The 18,561-nt window shown below is 46.0% G+C and overlaps 1 protein-coding gene across 3 annotated transcripts in view; it reads left to right on the top strand.

Moving 5' to 3' along the window:
• The first annotated feature begins 5,757 nt into the window (after nucleotides 1–5,757).
• PPARGC1A (PPARG coactivator 1 alpha) overlaps nucleotides 5,758–18,561 on the top strand; it is a 634,502-nt gene continuing 621,698 nt past the window's right edge. The window contains exon 1 of one of the 3 annotated variants that reach the window (XM_073891485.1): nucleotides 5,758–6,316. The gene's annotated coding sequence lies outside the window, so the exon portion shown is untranslated. The remainder of the gene's footprint in view (nucleotides 6,317–18,561) is intronic. The other 2 variants (XM_073891486.1, XM_073891488.1) reach the window with 2 other exon arrangements.

The following is an 18,561-nucleotide window of genomic DNA, read 5'->3' as shown; positions in this document are numbered from 1 at the left end:
GTGGTAGATGCTAATTGCCTCTGTAGAGCATGATGGTTCAGAACATGTGTGATAGCGCCATATGCAATTAGGGTTACTTGGGTTTGAGTGTTACTTCCACACTCATTAGATGTGTGATCTTGGCCAAGTTGCTTAACTTCTATGAATTCAGCTCAGACTGGCTTATAATTTGATAGGAGTTTATTGGCTTATGAACTTGGAAAGTCCAGGGAGGTGTCTAGCTTCAGGTTGGGCTGGATCCAGTTGCTCAAAAGATGTACATCGGGAACCTGTGGTGCTTCCTGTCAGGGCTGGATCTTCAAGCTGGCTTTCCTCTGGGTTGGCTTCATTCTCAAGCAGTTGGGTTCATTCTCGTGGGAGGAACATGGCCTGGAGGAGCTCCAGGCTTACATCTTCCTGGCTTCGCTCTTCCAGCAGAAAGCGCACACTTCCTGCCCTACAGCTCCCGGGACAATCTGAGGGAGAGCTCTTAGCAGGATGGCTTGGCTTGGGTCACAGGCACGTATCTGGAGTGAGGCAGTTAGGTCAGAGATGGGGGAGGGAATGTTTCTCCCAGGAAAAGCAGGGGGCTGTTCCTGGAAGAGGGAGCTGATGGTACAGGGTAAAAACAACAGATGTCACTCCTTACTCTCCTAGACTGTGTTTTCTGGGGGAAAAGTGGAAATGTAATAGTTCCCCTTCACAAGGTTTTTGTAAAATGAAATGAGTTACTGTTTGGGGAGCAGATGCTCTGGGTGCCCCACCCATATCCTACAGCCCTTAACCATTTCCACGCACGTGGCCCCAGATCCTCACCTCAGGCTCTGCATCCCTCTGCCTGTGGACTCTCTGTGGCTGCCAGACCCCCCTTTGTCCGTGCCTGCCGCAGGTGCTACCAGCTGGGGAGTTAGCACCCGCAGCCTTTAGCTGAGGAGCTGCAGAGTCAATGCCCAGGCCCCGCCCCCCTCGCCCTTGAATGGGTGACGCCGATGACAGGTGCCATCTCCACTGCTCCAAGGGGTTCCCAAGCAGTCCTGAGCTCCACTTGCCCCCAGGAGCACCCGTCACGCCTCCTCCACTTCTTGTTCTCACTTCTCTTAACTTCCCTGCTGCATTTCCTAGGGTCTCCTCCCAAACACGCAGATGACCCTGCAGTCTTGTCTCAGGGAAGCCGCAAAGGAAGAAAGGTTGCCCTGCGCTGCCATCATGGTAGACACACCGCAAATCACTCAGTGATCTTCTGCCATTGTGTCTTGTCGCCACAGTGCTGTGCTCTTCCTTCTGCCCTTTGCCTTTTGGCACTTCTCACCCTTCCACCGTTCCTCTGCCCTCTGCCTCGTCTGGCGACCTCTGCATTTCCCTCTCTCCCCACGGCAACTCTCAGTTCAACGAGAGGATGCAAAGTTGTTAACAATTAACAGAAAAATGGACAACTAGAAAGACTGGTAGATCGGACCACACTTGTCGGGACTGGCAACTTCTTGAAGGCAGGAAGGATGCTGGTTTTCCCTTTGCCTTAGGAGGAACCCATGAGTTTGTATTCAGAGGGCTTTTAAAAATAAGACGAATGAGCAGACTTTATTTTAATAAAAGGAGACTGAATGAGATCTACTTCCTCTGTGTATCACATCTGCTTCCCCCCTGCAGTTTTAGCCAAAAGGATCGTTTTTTTTTATCCACATCCACAACAATTTGGCCTCTCGCATCTGCAGAGCGGAGCCACCATTCACTAAATGATACTCTGGTGGTACGAGACTGTTAATGCACCTCATTTATAAACAAGGAACACAACCCAGGATCATCTGGACTATTAACCGATTTCCAATAGGAGATTAATGCAAAACTTATTTTTTGGGGGGGTTTATGAATGAAGATGGATTTTCTCATTAATGGAGTGATATCAGTTCCACACATCACACATTTTTGGTGTGACAAATTGTGACTTGGCAACATGACAAGAATGCACACAGAAGAAAGTTTGGTTTGTCTTGAGAGAACCAACCACAGTGGATTCAGAAATCAAAAGCTTTCTGTTTTGGGTTTCTATCTTCAGACCTCTGAATCCTGCTTGGCAAGAAGTTGGCAAGGTGGCTGGGGTGATCTTTTCTCAATGAGCCTGTAGCTCTCTCTGCTTCCCAAGGGGTTGTCTGCATCTGTTTTGGGCCCCAGTGGGGGTAGACGGGGGGTGGCTTGTTTTTATGTTGTTGAGAACTAGCAAACAAACCTCCATGTTACTGTGCTCATGCCAGGTGAGCAAACCTACTGAGGAAGAATTCTTTCAGGGTGATAGGGCTGCCCTGGGAGAGGGGTGAGCTGGGCAAAGAGGGAGGCATTTTATCAGAAGTCTCTCCAGGTGGCCCTCCTTGGGCCTTCCCTGTTTAAAAAGAAAGAGCTAGAGATTTGAAGGCAGCCAAACGTTTGTGGCTGGAGGCCAGACTTCATTTATACAAATGTTTTCCTGTTTGCTGCTCAGAGGAGATTCTTTCCACCTGTTTCTCCTTTCCCCCCGCCCCCCCGGGACATGTGTCTGCAGGTCCTGGGCCTGCTCCGTGGATCCGTTCACCCATTTTCCTGTGTGTTTGGAAATGAGAAAAATAAATTTTCAGGGCACGAGTAGTCATGAGCCAGAAGTCTTTGATTCGAGACCCAGCTCTGCCTTTTACTAGCTTAGCTGTGGGTTGGAGGAGGTTGGGAGTCTGAGCCTCAGTCTCCTTACCCATAAAACAAACATAGTAATAGCTTCCTGACAGGGTCCTCATGAAGAGCGGTTGAGTTAGTGAACGTGCAGTCAGTGTTAAATGAACACATCTCACAAATGAACACTTATCACCAATGGGGGCAGTTAGGGGGGAACCACGCCCTCTCTTCTTGGGAGGGGTATGTCATAGAAGTCATAGAAGAGCGGTACAATGATGGGCTCCGTTAGAGCTGGATGGGAGAGGTTGGGGGGGGTCTCAAAGTTTGGGTTCAATTCCTACTACTTTGTAGCTGGGTGACCTTGGGCAGGTTCCTTAGCATCTCTGAGCCTGTTTCCACATCTGTGAAATGGGGATAAAGTGTCCGGATTCTTTTAGGATTGTTGTGAATCCATTCATTCAACAACTAGGAAAGGGGATCACAGAGACAGAATTAACTTCCTCTGCTGGGGTGGAGGTGGGACCCAAGCTGAAACCAGGGAAGCAATAAGCAACCACAGGCGCAGAATGTACGTTTGGACTAAAATATACACTCGACCCTTGCATAACACGGGTTCAAACTGCATGGGTCCCCTTATATGTATGTTTTAAAAAAATAAATACAGCGCAGTATTGTGAATCTATTTTCCCTTCCTTATGCTTTTCTTAATAACATTTTAACGTTTTCTTTTCTCTAGCTTACTTCCTTGTAAGGATACAGTATAAAATACATATGCAAAATGTGTGTTAATCAGCTATTTATGTTGTCAGTAAGGCTTTGAGAGTCAACAGTAAGCTATTCGTAGTTAAGTTTTTGGGGAGTCAAAGTTAGAGCCAGATCTTCGACTGTGTGGGGGGTCTGCCCCAACCCATGCATTGTTCAAAGGTCAACTGTGAATGAGACTAGATTACAGACTAGGTTTCTTTCTTTCTTTTTTTTTTTTTAAAGAATTTTATTTATTCATTTGAGAGCAAGAGAGAGAGCGAAAGAGAGAGAGAACAAGTCAGGGGCAGGGGGAGAAGCAGACTCCCCACTGAGCAGGGAAGGGAGCCCAGGACCCCAGGATTATGACCTGAGCTGAAGGCAGATGCTTAACTGACTGAGCCACCCAGGTGCCCCTAGATTACAGACTAGATTTCTATAGAAGCAATATTCTATATTTCTATAGTAGAAATATTATCCACAGAACTTGATTTAGACAGGAAAGCTAAGAAACCCCAGGCATTGGTCCTCATCTCATATTTTCCAGTCTTTTACGTTTAATATTTTATAGGAGTGAGACTGCAGGAGGATTAAAAGGGGGGACAGCATGAAGAATGCTTCCCTCTTTCCCCAAGCCTGGAGACAAAGGAAACAATGGAAGGAATGATGGAGGTGAAGCCCCTCTATTCAATAGTGGTGAGATCAGCACTAATTTTGATAATGGAATAGAATTTCTGTGGGTCTAATACTTCTTAAAAATTATTGTATTTTTGAAGCGAGGTCAGTCAGCATTATTTGGGTCTGAAGTTAGTACCTTAAATGTCATCTCTCAATGTTCTTTTTGACATCATTTTTTTAGAAAAAAGAAATCCTTTCCCCGTCATTAAAATCTGTAGTGGCCGGTGTGGTTAGGACCACTGATTTGAAACACCATTGTTCATGAACCCAGAAAAGAGGATGATGACCTATTTTTTTTTTTAAAGATTGGTTGACAGAGCTTTGAAAAATAAGTCAATCTCAGAAAACAAAAACAAAAGCAAGTATTTAGCCAGAAATCTAATGTTTTCTGAATCTCTATTTGGGAGTGATGCTGTTTGCAAGAAGACAGAAACTGTCTTTCTAGAGAGATCCTTTCTCCTGCTTTATTTCCCCTCTGAAATCATGAGCCGATGTTTGTGACATCACTGGGTTGCTGTGGAAATGTTTATTTCACAGAGGATTTCGACCTCAAGCGGGGAATTTGCAGGACGAAGTGTGAAGTCTTAGAAAAATACAATTGGTTTGAATAAAAATGGGCAGCATTTGGAAAAAGAATTCAGAAAGAAGACAATATAAATTGCCTGTAACAGGTTTGTTTCAAGTTTTCCTGTGTTGAAATACTTGTAAGAGCATCTTACACCGATTTGCCCATTTTTATTTGAATTTCACTCACTAGAAAGATCTGTGTAAAGAGTTCGGGGGGAGCAGGTAAGGAAGGGCTTTTTGCACTAAAAAAAACTTTTGGCTACTTTCTTATTAAAATTGAGAAAAAGGTTTAGTCCTAAAATACCATTTTGAGGTGGGGGGGAGATTATATCTGTTTATATTTTTAGACCATACAACAGGCTTAAGAGAAGAGCTGCATTTAAAGAATTGCAACTCAAGGGGCCTGAGTTTTAGGTGCAGAAGCTACAAAATCCCTTTTCGTTTTAAACTGTTAAATCAACAGAATGCCAAGCTGGAGCCTTTCTTCCTGCTGGGGCAGTATTGTCCCCTAAATCCACTTTCCAGTTTTCTCAGCCTAGCCTAGCCTAGTTTGATGTAGCATTGACTTAGCTTAACTACAGCAACCGGCGAAAGGAAGTGGGTTTGCATTTGGGATGGGAGGAGGCGGCCACGGGTGTGTGTGTGTGTGTGTGTGTGTGTGTGTCTGCGTGTGCGCACGCAGGAGGCGAGGGGCACCGGGAATCGAGACACAGCAACTGTGTGAAAATAATTTCCCTGTGGCTGGAAGAGGGGTCTCTGCACGGGAAAGCAATTTTAGGAATTAAAAAAAAAAAATCTTCAAAGAGGGCGGGAGGAAGGCTTGCCGGGAGGGTGCGGGGCGTAGCGAGGGACATGTGCGTCTCCGCGGGCATCCTCCCGTCCCCCTCCCCTCGCGCCCACCTGCCCCCGGCCGCACCCGCGCCCCCTGCCGTCCCGGGGCGCGCACGGCCGGCCATGGCGGGGAGGCGGGGGGAGGGTGGGCTGCAAAGGTCTGGCGGCGCGGGCTGATTTAGTGGCCGGGGCTGTAGTACAGGCTGTCCCCGGCAGCCGGCGGAGTCAGCGCGCCCACGTGACGGCCCCGGCTCTCCGGTGAGCTCCCCAAACAGACGCACACCCAGCCACACGCGCGCACACACACACGCACGCACCCCCGCGCGCACACGCCCGCCCGCCCGCTCTGCCTCTGCGCCCTCCATCCCGGCTGGCTCATTCTCTCGCCCTCTCGCTTCCCCTGCGGTCTCTCGCTCTGCGCGCACACACCACACACACGCACACGCACACACACACGCGCGCACACACGCAGCCGGCACAGGCGGCGGCGGCGGCTGCCCAAGTCAGGACGAACCTCTGTAGGTACCGTCTTGAGCAGGCGGCGGCGGCGGCGGCGGCGGCGGCGACGGCGGCGGCGGCGGCGGCGGCAGCCCGAGCATCCCTCCTCACCCCGAGAGCGAGCACCGCCGAGAGTTTGCGTTCCCTCTGCCGTTCCCTTCCCCCTCCTTTTCTTTATTTGCGAGAGAATTTCTTCTTCGCTTATTGGTTTAATTTGATTTTGAAAATTTTTGGTTGCTTTTGTGTGTGTGCTTTTTTTTTTTTTTTTTCCTTTCCTCATTTTATTTGCATCCAGAGCATGGCGGGCTGCGGGCTGTCGGAAGACACCTTCTTCTCTTCCTTCTTTTACAACTACGGCTCCTCCTGGGAAACCCCTTCCAACCAGGTAAGGGGTGGCTCGGGGCCCGGCGGCGTCGCGCCCTGTGCCCCCTGCCGCGCGCTCACTTGGCACTCGGCGGGGAGGCAGAGGTTTGGGAGGGGGTGGGGAGGCCGGGGGGCCAAGTGGGTCGCACTGTCTGGGTCAGTGCCAACCGGCGAGAAGAGGTGCCCCCCGTCCCCACCTCTAGCTCTCCAGTCTCCAGGGGCGGTCGCGTCCCTCCCGTGCTCAATCTGTCTCCCCCCCACCCACCACCTCCCAACCCAGCGGGAACCCGAGAAAGAGGCAGGAGCCGGCACGTTACCCCGAACAACTCCTGGCAAAACCGGCGAACTCGAGCGCAACCTTCCCCAAGTCGCCGCGGGCGCCGCGCCCCTGTGCGCCCGGCGCCTGCCCGCCCTCCAGTTGCGCCGAGGGGCTGCGGAGCTGTGAGTCCTCCGCGACGTGCTGTTCCCCTTCCACTACCCCCCCGCCCCCGGGCCCGGAGCCACCTCTTTCCCTAAAATGGCTGCAATCTCAAGTGGAGGCGTCCCCTGACCCCGCGGAGGCGGGGTGCGGGGGGGGCAGAGTGGATGCTCCGGCGCCCGTGACCCGGCGCTTCCCCTGGCGCTCACAAGCACCCCACAAACACACACACTTAACTTTGATGACTGTGCAATGCAGTCCGGCTGCATCGTGCCCTCGACGCTCCTCGCCGCCGGCCTGTAGGTGTGCATGTCCGTGTGACTCCGGGGTGGAGGGGCTGGGGAAGCTGGAGGTAGACGCCGGAAGGGGGGGCGTGGAAGGAGACGGGTGTTAGCCGGCCACGGGTAACCTGGAGAGACAGGAGTGTGCTCAGGGTCTAGGGGTGCAAAAGCTATTCTGGGAGCCAGAGCGAGAAAGAGAGAGAGAGGAAAAATGCCTTTTAATTAAATAACTGTTGTAGTCTGCTGCCCCCACCGCTTGTTTGGTGAAAGTCTACAGGCATCTGTCATCTCCAAACTACACAGGGAAGTGGAGCTGGAGTCGAGGGAGGGGAGGTGTGTGTGTGTGTGTGTGTGTGTGTGTGTGTGTGTGTGTGCGCGCGCGCGCGCGCGCGCGTGTGTACGTACACGCGCATGTCCAGGCTGGGGAAAGTTGGGGCCTGAGGAAAGGTGAAGGAGCAATGGGGAAAGGCAGCAGCAACTCGGTGGGCGGTCGGGTCTCCGGGGCGCGGGGGATTCCCGGGCCACGCCGAGCGCGCGCCGCGGGGGGAGCCGGGCGGCGGGGGCTTGGGGGTGTCGAGGAAAAGAGCTCTGTTCGGCCCGGCTCACCCGGCCGCCGCGGCGTCTCTTTCCCCCAGCCTGCCCGCCAGCGTCGGCCGCTCGCGGGGCTGCCCGCCGCACTCGCCGGCTCTGGCGCGCTCCCTCCCGGGCCCGGGGCGCAGCGCGCTCCTGTGAGCTCCAGGCTGAAGAGCCAACCCCCCCAAAGCAAAACAACCGAAAAATGCGCTCTGCCGCCCCCGCATCACCCCCAGTTTCTAAGAAACGGAAATCCCCAAACTAGTAGTTGCCGGGCGAAGCCCTGGCGTCTCGGTGAGGGCTCCCGGGAAAGCGCCGCGGCCATCCGGGTGAATAATACATAAGGGCGACCGGGGAGCCTTGGAGAAGCTCCTGCCGCCGCGGCAAGCAGCAGCGGGAGGCGGCGGCGAGCTCGGGCCAGACCGCGGGGCCGCCGCCGCGGGTGGGGGCGTCTGGGCGGCCCCCGGGAAGCGCACCCGGCGCAGAGCTGCGGGCGGGGCGAGAGGGCAGCCCAGGCGCGTGAAGTGAGGGTTTGGGGCGAGGCAGCCGGGAAAGGGGAGGCCCCGCTGTGAGTAGAAACTTGAAGAACTGCCGGGGTGGTCGGGCTGGCGCTGGAGTTAGGGGACTCGGTGGGGTGTAGGGGGGGTGCCCTGGATGCCCGTGGCCGGTGCAGGGGGCTTTCTTCAGGCCATCCTGCCCCGTCTTGCGGCCCCCGGTGCTCTGCATGCCTCCCCGCGCCGGCTCCGGGTAGCCGAGGGCCAACGATTCCTCCGGCTCGGCCAACTCTAGCTCTCCAGGAGCGGGCGTCCGCGCGCCTGTGTGCGTGTGAGTGTGTGTGTGTGTGTGTGAGAGAGAGAGAGGCAGAGAGAGAGAGAGAGTGTGTGTGTGTGTGTGTCTGTGTGTGTGCGCGCGCGCGCCTGTGATTGTCGATGAGTCAGAAACCAACCCCAGCTCGCCTTTAAGGACCAAGACGAGTAGGAAAGGCTTGACCCGCACCCCCAGAGCCAGCCTGGCGGGGATTCGGGACTCGCGATTCCTCGGCAGCGCCGCGCCCCCAGTCCGGGAGTCAGATGCGTTGGGATAAGTTTCCAGGCGCGTACCTCCGACCTGTATTTCGAGGCCGCGAAACTCGGGCCCTGCGTTTTCCTCCGAAAAGAGAGAGAAGGGGTAGAAAGAAGCTCGCAGTGATACAGCTTTACAGCGGTGGGAGCTTTGGCAACATCTTTAATGAGATAGGAAACAAGTCGTTGGAGAGCGTTTAAAAGCGAAGGGCCGCGGCCCGAATTTGCAAGACTGGCAATCACGTGCAAACTCCTTGGAAACAGAGAGGGAGGGGAGATGGGCAGGGTTGGAGTAAAGGAAGCCGAGAGCCAGAGAAGGTGGCGGGGCGGGGGGGAAGCATTTTAAAAAAGAGGAAAACTATCAGTTTCCTCGGGTAAAGTTAGTTTAACTTGATTTGGAAAAGCATTTTCCCAAAAGGCAAGATCTTTCTTCTAGAAAGGGAGACTCGTGTTGCTAAGAAAATCGGAAAGAATTTCTGATTAAGCAGCTGGCGCAGCTCTGTGGAGGATGATCAGCTTGCAGGCTGGTATTGGGTGGCGCGCTACTCTTAGTGCGGTGGAATTGTATGGTGGGGAAAGGGAGATTATTTGAAATACTGATCTCTCCTTCCAGTGGTGCGGCATGAACTTTACGATGAAGTACAGAAACAAATGAGCGATGTACATCATTAGACTAAGGTGCCCTCAAGTGCTACGGAAGCTTTAATCTTTGGTGGCGAACGCAGCCAGGCAGTGCGCCTTGCCAGGATTTGCGGTCTCCAACACAGCTCACCATTTTCAGGGATTATGTGCATAAGGACCTAGGTTCCTAGTGCTCTGCAATTCACGTTTTAAGCGGTTAAGGCTGCGCACAGGACTAAGAAACCTGCTCCCAACTGTTCCTTCGTTGAAAAAGGATAAAACAAAGGCAACACTAAATCTCATCTTGGACTCAGGCAGGGCTGCTATGGGAAGGCCTGGGCCAAATTTGAAAAGAGTGAGACTTATTCATGATTTTTACCTGAATTGCTGCCAAAAAGCTTACAAATCCTCCATTCCCTAAAAATAGCAATGCTCTTCAAATATAATTTGTTTACTCTACCTCAATTAAAAATAAAACCATCTTCCCAGTGTTATAAAGTGCTTATGAAGGTAAGGGTTGACTGTACTAAAAAAAAAAATCAAGCTTTTTATTTCTAGATCAATATGATGTGCTCTCAACATCTAATACCATGTAAAAGGAGCCTTTTTACAACATCAATAGCAGGCAGGCATGTCTCCCTAAGAACCTCTTTTCCTGGAATCACAAGGCATTTGATTTGCTTTCATTTTCACAAGAAACATGATTATGACACCTCTGGTTATAAACAAGCAAGTGCAAAAAATAATGAGGTTGGGGGTTCTTTGTATAGAAATCTAGAAATTTGGAAACAACTGGGGGCATTTATTCATTACCAAACCCCCAAAACCCAGCCACGAATCATCATCAACTGGAAGGTTTTTTAGTTTTTTTTTCTGTGACATTTTATCACCAAGGCTGGGGAGGGGGAATTGGGGTGATTTTTTTTGGAGAGAGCCCAATGTGTATCAGAGCCGAAACTGCATCTGTTACCATTTAAAAACTGGGAAATTCCATCTTATATCCGAATAGACCATGTTGCAGATATTTTGTACCCACTTGCCAAAGTGCAAAACATACCATAGTGCGAGTGTGTGTGTGTGTGTGTGTGTGTGTGTGTGTGGGAAGCATCTGCTTTGGTGGAATTTATTTCTTCAATTAGAATGAAACCCCCAATTAAAGTGTGTATGTGAAATGTCTCTGATTTGGCTCCCTGCAGCAGAGAGCAGACCATTCTTTAATTTACAGTTTCACGCCTAGGGATGGCAGTAGTATAAGCTTCCAAAACCCAACATTATCTTTTTATGTTGTGCTTTTCAACCTGCGAGTCTCTCCTGTAGATGTTTGAGCTTTTCTGTCTCCATCACGACGCTGACTGTGGAGCGGTATTACTGCTTGCTGGTTTGGACCTGGGTCACCTTATTTAGTTGTCACTGTGGAAGCCCACATCGAAGCAGGCCAGGTCTGTATGATATTGAATCAATCAATTGAAAGTGAAAAATGGAGCCATTAACTGACTGCTTGGATGTCCATGAGGCCAGACATCTGACTTTACTCACCTGATTGACCAGGTCTTTGGTTACTGGATGGCTTAACCTGAGTTTGTTAAAAAGAGATTACCACCAGGCTCGACTCTGCTCTTTTACTTTTCTTCCCTACAGCTCCCCGCCAACCCCTGCCACACCCTCACGTTTTCCAGACTAGAAATATAAAATGGCATCCTTATATGGACACACACTATCTTTCTAGAGTAGGCAGTGACCATCTTGAATTCAGCCCTGGACTTTTGTTAGCCAGTACCTGTAATTCTTTGTACTCACTATCTTTTCAAGCAGCATAGAAGTTTCAATGCGGAATCATTAATGGATGTAGGTAAGTTGTCGAAAGCTTCCTCTGATTGCCTTTTGGGAGGGGGGGGCTTGGCACCACTTCCATGAATATGGATAGCCAAAGCAGAAAGCAGCCCACTGAGGAACACTTCTTCTCCATCCAGTCCAAGTACTATAAAGAACTCAATATTTTTTTTCCTCTTCTCTGGGTATTTCATAATTCTTAAAGTAGTAACAATGTTTGGATTCACAGAGATGAGCCAAGACTTGGGAATGTCCTGCATTTACAAGGTTGTTAGAAAAGCAATATCTTAAAGTTCAAGAAAATATAAACTGGATTTCTATATATTTTAAACATTTTTATTTTCTGGAAGATGTACAGATGAACTGCAAAATCGTTTTTAGGTGCATTTCTATATATTTACCTTAAATACTTTTTAGAAATCTACTTATAAATCTAGCTCACCTGACCCCAGTTTTTCCAACATTGGGTTTCTCCCAGGTAGCTAGAAAAGCAAAAGAGACTTGTAATATTGTGGGTTCCTTGTGGGCCTTCCAATAAGGCTAGCTTTCCTAAGGCACCAGCTTGGAAATATTGTTTGCTTTTCTTTGTAAAATTCTATTAACCTAAAACTTGGGAACAAAGCAGCAGTGATGAGAGCTACTATTAACTAATGCTGTTCCAAACACTTTACATGTATTTGACTCATTTAATCTCCAAGACAATATATGAATTAAGTACTTTTATTATTATTCCCATTTTACAAATGAAGGAATTAAGGCACAGAGAATTAAATATTTTGTCTAAGCTATCAGTGCTATGGAGGGGCAAAACTGGGATATCCCCCAGGCAAGTCTGGTTTCAGAGCCCAGAGTGCCAGCTAATTCTTACTCTCAATACTACTTCCTCTCCAGTGCAGTGTAAAAACATCACGTGGCCACATCTGCATTTCCAGCAAGTTTGTGATGGTGTCCTTTCATTTGCCAGTTTCATGAAATAGTGAAGATCTCCTTCGTTTGCCCATTTTTTCCCCCTGGTTATTTATATAACCAGAGAAAATTCTCTTTGGTAAAAGAGGTGAAGTCTTCTGTTTTGGCAAAATCAACCATAACTACCTGATGTTCTTATTTTTTCTTGGTGATGGACTAAATGTTTGAGTTTACCATTTTTTTTTTTTTTTGGTTTGAATGAATGGTCGATCCAGTTTTAGAGATAGACAGGGTCTTTAGATTGCTAGCTCCCAACCTCAAATAATTCTGACTTAGGTGGAGGGCCCATTACAAATATATGTGAGTATCAGTAAAATACTCCTCTACAGAAGAAAAGTAATTTTTAAGATTCATGAATAGAATGATTTTATAAATAATCACTCAGATGCATCAAAACCCTATCATATATGTGTATGTATGTGTATAAAATATATATATTTTCTGGCATAAACTTACTCTCCTTTTGTGAGCAAACCCACATCATGTTGGGTTTGCCCTGTATATAGTTATGTTTGCCATTTAGTCCCAAACTTACCTTTTTCAGCATGGCCGTGTTATAACAGGTGTCTTTTGCATTGAATCACACATCTAACATTGATGGCCATCATGAACTAATGCCTCGTAGTGGTTCATCCCTGATATTGTGATCTTCCAAAATATAGTCGTGGAAAGGGGAGGGAAAACATTAAATGTCAGTAGTTACAGCAAGACAGTCTCTAAGGAAGAGGGCAGAGTTTCTTGCTGTTTTCACATTCCTGTGCCCCTAGCGGAAATGTAAAAGTGCAGGGTTTGCATTGGAATGAGAATGGGGTCACCTACCCTTTGTAGTCATCATCAAGGAAGCAGAACTTCCTTCCAGAGAGACCATAGGAAATCAATGATCACACTTTGCCAGTGAAGAGGTAAATGTGGACAGCAGACGGCATTAAATAAAAGGGCAGCAGAAAAGTGATTTACTCTAGAAGGCAGTGTGACTTTTTGGTCCGTTCAAAGAATTCACATTTTTGATATAATAATTACATTTAAATATTTTCTTTGGGATTGTGTGTGTGTGTGTGTGTGTGTGTGTGTGTGTGTGTGTGTGTGCTTAAGGAAAGGAGAAATGCCATTGGGTGATGCTACTGTCTTTTCACTTGAGCATAGCTATTTAAGGAAAGCAGAGTGTCTGGAGTATGGTAACAGAGACCCCTCCCCTTACTTTTTTCCTTAATAAGAATTGACCTGATTTGTTACAGTTCCTGGATTTCTGTTTGTTTTTAAATTTCGCATAGTCCCTGATGCAGAGGGGAAGCTTGCCATGGGGGAAGGAGTGTTGCGGAGGGATCCTCATACAGGAGAGGCTTGGAGGGGGGAGTGGGGGTGGGAGGGTGGGGCTGGTGATCGCTTATCTAAAGGGAAGCGTAGGTTTGGAAGCTTAATGAAATGTAGAAAAGCAGGTGTGCAGTTCTAATATGCGTTTCCTCTTTTGCGTGCACTTCTGATTGCTTGGTGAGCACATCTTCTTGTAGATTTGAAATATAGAACTTCAGGTAATAGCTAAGGGGCAAAAGTGAACGTTTGGCTTATATCTGGGAGAATACAAAATATCCATGTAATCTCTTGAGTGAAAGCATATTAGAAAGTGTGTTAGTTGTATAACAACAAAACAAAACAGGAAGAAGCATCACAAAGAAAAAGAGAGAAAACTCTCACCAAGAACCCCTACCACATTTTGCTCTAATTTATTATTTCCAGTAGCAGTTTAGTCCCTAATGTTAACAATGAGTGATTATGATTCTGTAGTTTCGTTTACAGCATGAATTAGCATTTTGTTTTCTGTTACGGCTTTTGAATGAGGAATTATAATGTATAATTTGCTGAAAATAGATGTTATCATCTCTTAGGATGAGAACAACCACATAAACTTGAACAAATGATAAAAATGGAATCAATTACATTTCAAATGGAAGTAGTTTACAAACCTCCAAATACAAAGTGGCAATAGTAGCTGGTTATTGTAACAAATAATTAGTTTTTTTAAACAACATTTATTGAATTCCATTGACAATTTGGTAATTGTTCACAGTCGACTGTAGCCCTCCCTCTTCCAAAATGAAATGTGGCGTGGAATGACTGCATTTTATAAACTGCAGGTTTCTTCATTATTTAGTGCTACAACCAGAATGTATATATATTTGCATATGCAACCCCTTCTTAGTAATAGAGGAACACATGCAAGCAAATAAAACGATGTCATTAAGCCTCGTTGATGGCTTAAGATAAACACCCAAGGGCTGATGATTGACAGTGTTTTTCAGGTTTCAAAGAAAGAAAAGAAGCAACTAGTTTATGTGGGTGTATGTGTGCATGCACGTTGAAGGGGGACACATCTGAAATGATTTATCAAATAGACACAGTCCTATTTTAACTTCGGCAAGAATTACTTTCTCTTTCCACTGCCAGTGCTCCTTCTTCTACCTTTTCTGCTGTGTGTTGTCCTGGTCCGTGTGTAAGCTCCACGCCACCCAGGAAGCTCCTTGCGGGAAGGCACTGCGCCTGCCTTGGCTCTGGATGCCTACCCTCGTGCCTACCCTGTAGTAGACAGACAGAACAGATGGGTTGGCTAAATGGCCGAGAGTTCAGAAAACAATTTTATACCATTATATGTGTCACCTTATTTATTGTTCTTTGTTCCATCTCAGGGATGATGAGGGCAAGTCTGCCGTGTCATTTTTTTGGAAACGGGAATTTGACTCAGAGAATAAATGAATCCTGCCTTCATTTAAGCATCTCCAGGGAAGAGCATGATTGGTTTACCACTGGCTCACTAGACCTCTTAATTTTTAAAATGAAAAAATTATGAAGTGTATACTTCAGTTAATAAATTCAGAAAGGAGAAAGGAGTTAAAGTGGGAATCTGAGGGTTTTTGATTTTACTTTTAATTTTTTTTTTGGTAACTGCGACAAGCTGAGTGGATCATTCATTTTTTATTATTTCTAAGATTAATCTATTTCTTTAAAGTTAATATGCAAAGAAATATGTTCCACATCACTTTATTTTTAGATCCCACGATTCAGTCTGAAACAAATCAGTGGTGCATTATAAACACACGAGAATGTATCTAATGACAGGAGTCAGGCTGAACAGATGCTAAAATAGATGCATCGTGTGAAGTCGAGGGAGCTGCAGGAGGGGATGGAAAAAAAAAATCTCTAGAAGTTGGAGGGCTTGTGAGGTGAACACTACGGAGACTTTTTACCCGCCAGATACGTGCTTGTGCAGCTCAGAGCAGAAGGGACTCCATTTGCTCCTGCATGAAAGTGGGAATCATCATATCCATCTCCTCGAATGCTAGCAAAAATTCAGTGATGCGATTGACTAATGCAGAGTTGAGTCAGTGTTAGGTCTTATCAGTCAGTCCTCAAATATTTATAGAGTACAGACTGATTGGCAGCCTGGTGGAGTGCCTGGCACACAGTAGATTCTTAATACATTATATGGACTCAGGTATAATAGAACCCATGTATTGAACACTACTATAACCTTGCAGAAACCTCATAAGGTGCTTGATGTGGACTGACTCATTTTGTCATCAGAATAACCCTGTGAGGTGGGTACTCTTACTAGGATTACATATGATCTCTTACCATTGAGGCAGCTGAGGCGCAGAGAGCACAAAGCTAGGAAGTGGTACGACCAGGAATTGTATCCGTTGTGTCTGGCTTCCGCGCCCCTGTTTTAACCACCATGCTGGGCTGCCTTTGGGTGGATGAACAAATGGATGACCGAGGTGAATCAAAGCGGGATAAAACACATTTCCTTAGGCATGGCTGTGGGTTACAGGCAGTGCACCATCTTTATGCCGAGAAGCTTAGACAATGGGTAGTGCTTTAAGAAAGGAGCAGAGAATAGTGGGGCGCCTGGGCGGCACAGTCACTTAAGCGTCTGGCTCTTGGCTTCCGCTCAGGTCATGATCTCAGGGCGCTGAGATCGAGCGCTGCGTCGGAATTCCTCCTTGGGATTCTCTCTCCCTCTCCCCTCCCCTCCCCAATCTCTCTCTCTAAAATAAATAAATAAATTAATTAATTAAAAAGAAAAGAGTGGAGAATAGTGCTATGGTCATTAGGATGAGGGGGAGTTTACTTTTTACTTTTGACTGGAAGAATCACAGAAGGTTTAAGAAGGTAGAGGCATTTGATTTGGGCTCAGAAAAATGGAGAGAATTTGGGCAGAGGAGTAGAAGGTTGGGAATGGGGCATTTCTGGCAGAAGGAAAACATAGGAGGAATTTGTCAAGGAGTAGTTGTGACGGGTTGATCATTTTTAAAAAATTGATTCGTTTTCATTCAAGATTTATTTTGTGCCTACAATGTGTTTGTCCCTGTCCTCAAGGAGCTTTAATTTGGTAGGAGAGACTTAGATCACATGACATATATGATGTGTATATATATATATATATATATATATATATATATATACACAATATATATATATTTTAAAATTCTTTTGTATGTATATCCAAATATATACATGTATCATCAGTCTGTCCATCGCCTACTGTCTCTCTGTTCATCCATCCATCTATCCATCCATCCATCCATCCTCATCCCCTTTAAACTGTGTGAAGTGTCAGGAAAGAACAATAAAGAATGTATATAGAAAGAACAGGTGAGGGGCTGAGGTCTGTCCTGACTTACATGTCAACTTTGGAAATTTATAAGTAGGGACTTCTAAGGGTGAATTTCCCTCCAGCAGCAACCCCCTCCCTCTCTCTTACTCAGCAAAGGAAAGGAGCTGGCAGAGTTTGGATCCTGTGAGTAATCTAGACAGAAGACTTGCCTTTCACCCTGTTCGCCCTGTCACAAGCAAGCAAGGAAGCAAGATTTCAAACTCAGTTGGAAAGTTAAGATCTTTGCATCATTTAAAATCCTCTCTGTTGACAATGTCAAGAGAAGAGTTTAATGAGTTAAGTCAAACGTAAAATTTTAGTTTGGATCTTTTTGCACTTTTAACAGATTACTAAACTTTTTCTGGGTTAAAATTAGTCACCCAACCTAGGGAGTAAAATAACATCTGAAGTTGGGGACACACTCTGGGCCTTGCAGCTGTGCTAATGAAATCCTTTACTTCTTTCTTTGTGTGATGTCAAACTAAAAGGGTTACATAGCTTTGTGAAAAGAGCCAAAAAACTTGTAAAAGGGAATGGAATCATCTTTACAATGTTTATCAAAGGCTTGTTATTTTAGGAAGTAGGACTCCATTGCTAGTGGATTTTTTTTGATCCTGCTAGTAACAGTTGCGTTAGAAATAATTGCAAAATGATCTCCCCCAATTAACCTGGTCTTAAAGAACAGGTTGCTAAGGAACAATGGGCTGATTCCTTGTTTGCATGCGTTAAGATAAATACTGGTTCATTTTCCCAAAGTTTTGGCCATATCCATTCTTTTACTATACTGGGATAATCAAGTATGATGATGTTTTGGGGAGTGTTTGTCAACTGTAAAGTGCTGTCTTTATCATTATGGTGGAAAGGGAGACCATTTTTGTATTACAGTAGCACTGAAAACAGACCCAGAAATAAAGTAAATGTTAAATAAATATATACTTATATTTATTTATTTATTTATTTATATATCTCACTTAAGTAGTTATTTTTAAAATGCTTGCTTACAATGATATTAAACATTTGCATTGTGGGGCCTCACTCCAGGACCAAGGACTAAATCTATATTAAATCTCTTGGCCTCCTCTGTAATGGATTCTGTCAAGTGACCTCTCAAAGCATCCCAAACAAGCATTGACTGAGGTCATTTCAGGCTAATGAGTCCTCCCCAAGCAATACTTAGTTGTTTAAATAAAGTAATTAGAGAATGTCCTGTAATATGGGAGCCTTTGGAAATACTCGAATATCCCTCTTTTCTGGAGAATTTCGGGAAAATGCCTCATATATTTGGGAATATACATAATTAAGTCTTCCTAAATAGTATGCACTGCTGGAATGCTAGTTGTTATTAGTTCTTTTATGCCTACATTGTATGTAAATAGCTACAATTTTTTTCTTAGTCGATTTATAAATGCCACAGTTTTTTTTTATAACATTTTTTGCACCGCCCACAACGTTAAAAACATTCGTTGGGCACAAAATAGGTGCTAACTAAAATCTTTATTGATCATTTGACTAGAGCAATAAACTTTGTCTCATTATGGGAATTTAAAGATATCAGCCCCTAATTCAAAAATGGCCAGACCACAGAGTGGGCAGGAATGTTCCTTTGAGTACCAACCAAAAAGGGTATTTGCAAATAAGGGAGTTTTTCTTTCAAAATTAGGACTGATATCTCTTTTGTGCTGCATTTTCAAGTATAGGGAACACTTTCCTCCTTTATATTTTACTACCTAACTAAAAAAATATATATGTAAACTTGGTTTTCTAGGGCACTGGTTTTGAGTATCATCTGCCAGAAAACTGGTGAAAGCATATCAATAATTTTTCTTATTATAGATATGATACATTTTTGTTTTGGAAATTTTTCTTAAG

This window comes from Callorhinus ursinus, unplaced genomic scaffold, assembly GCF_003265705.2.
Source record: "Callorhinus ursinus isolate GAN/ISIS: 27379988/994484 unplaced genomic scaffold, GSC_fseal_2.0 scaffold4, whole genome shotgun sequence".
Lineage (NCBI taxonomy): Eukaryota > Metazoa > Chordata > Mammalia > Carnivora > Otariidae > Callorhinus > Callorhinus ursinus.
This window is presented reverse-complemented; position numbering and strand designations above follow the sequence as displayed.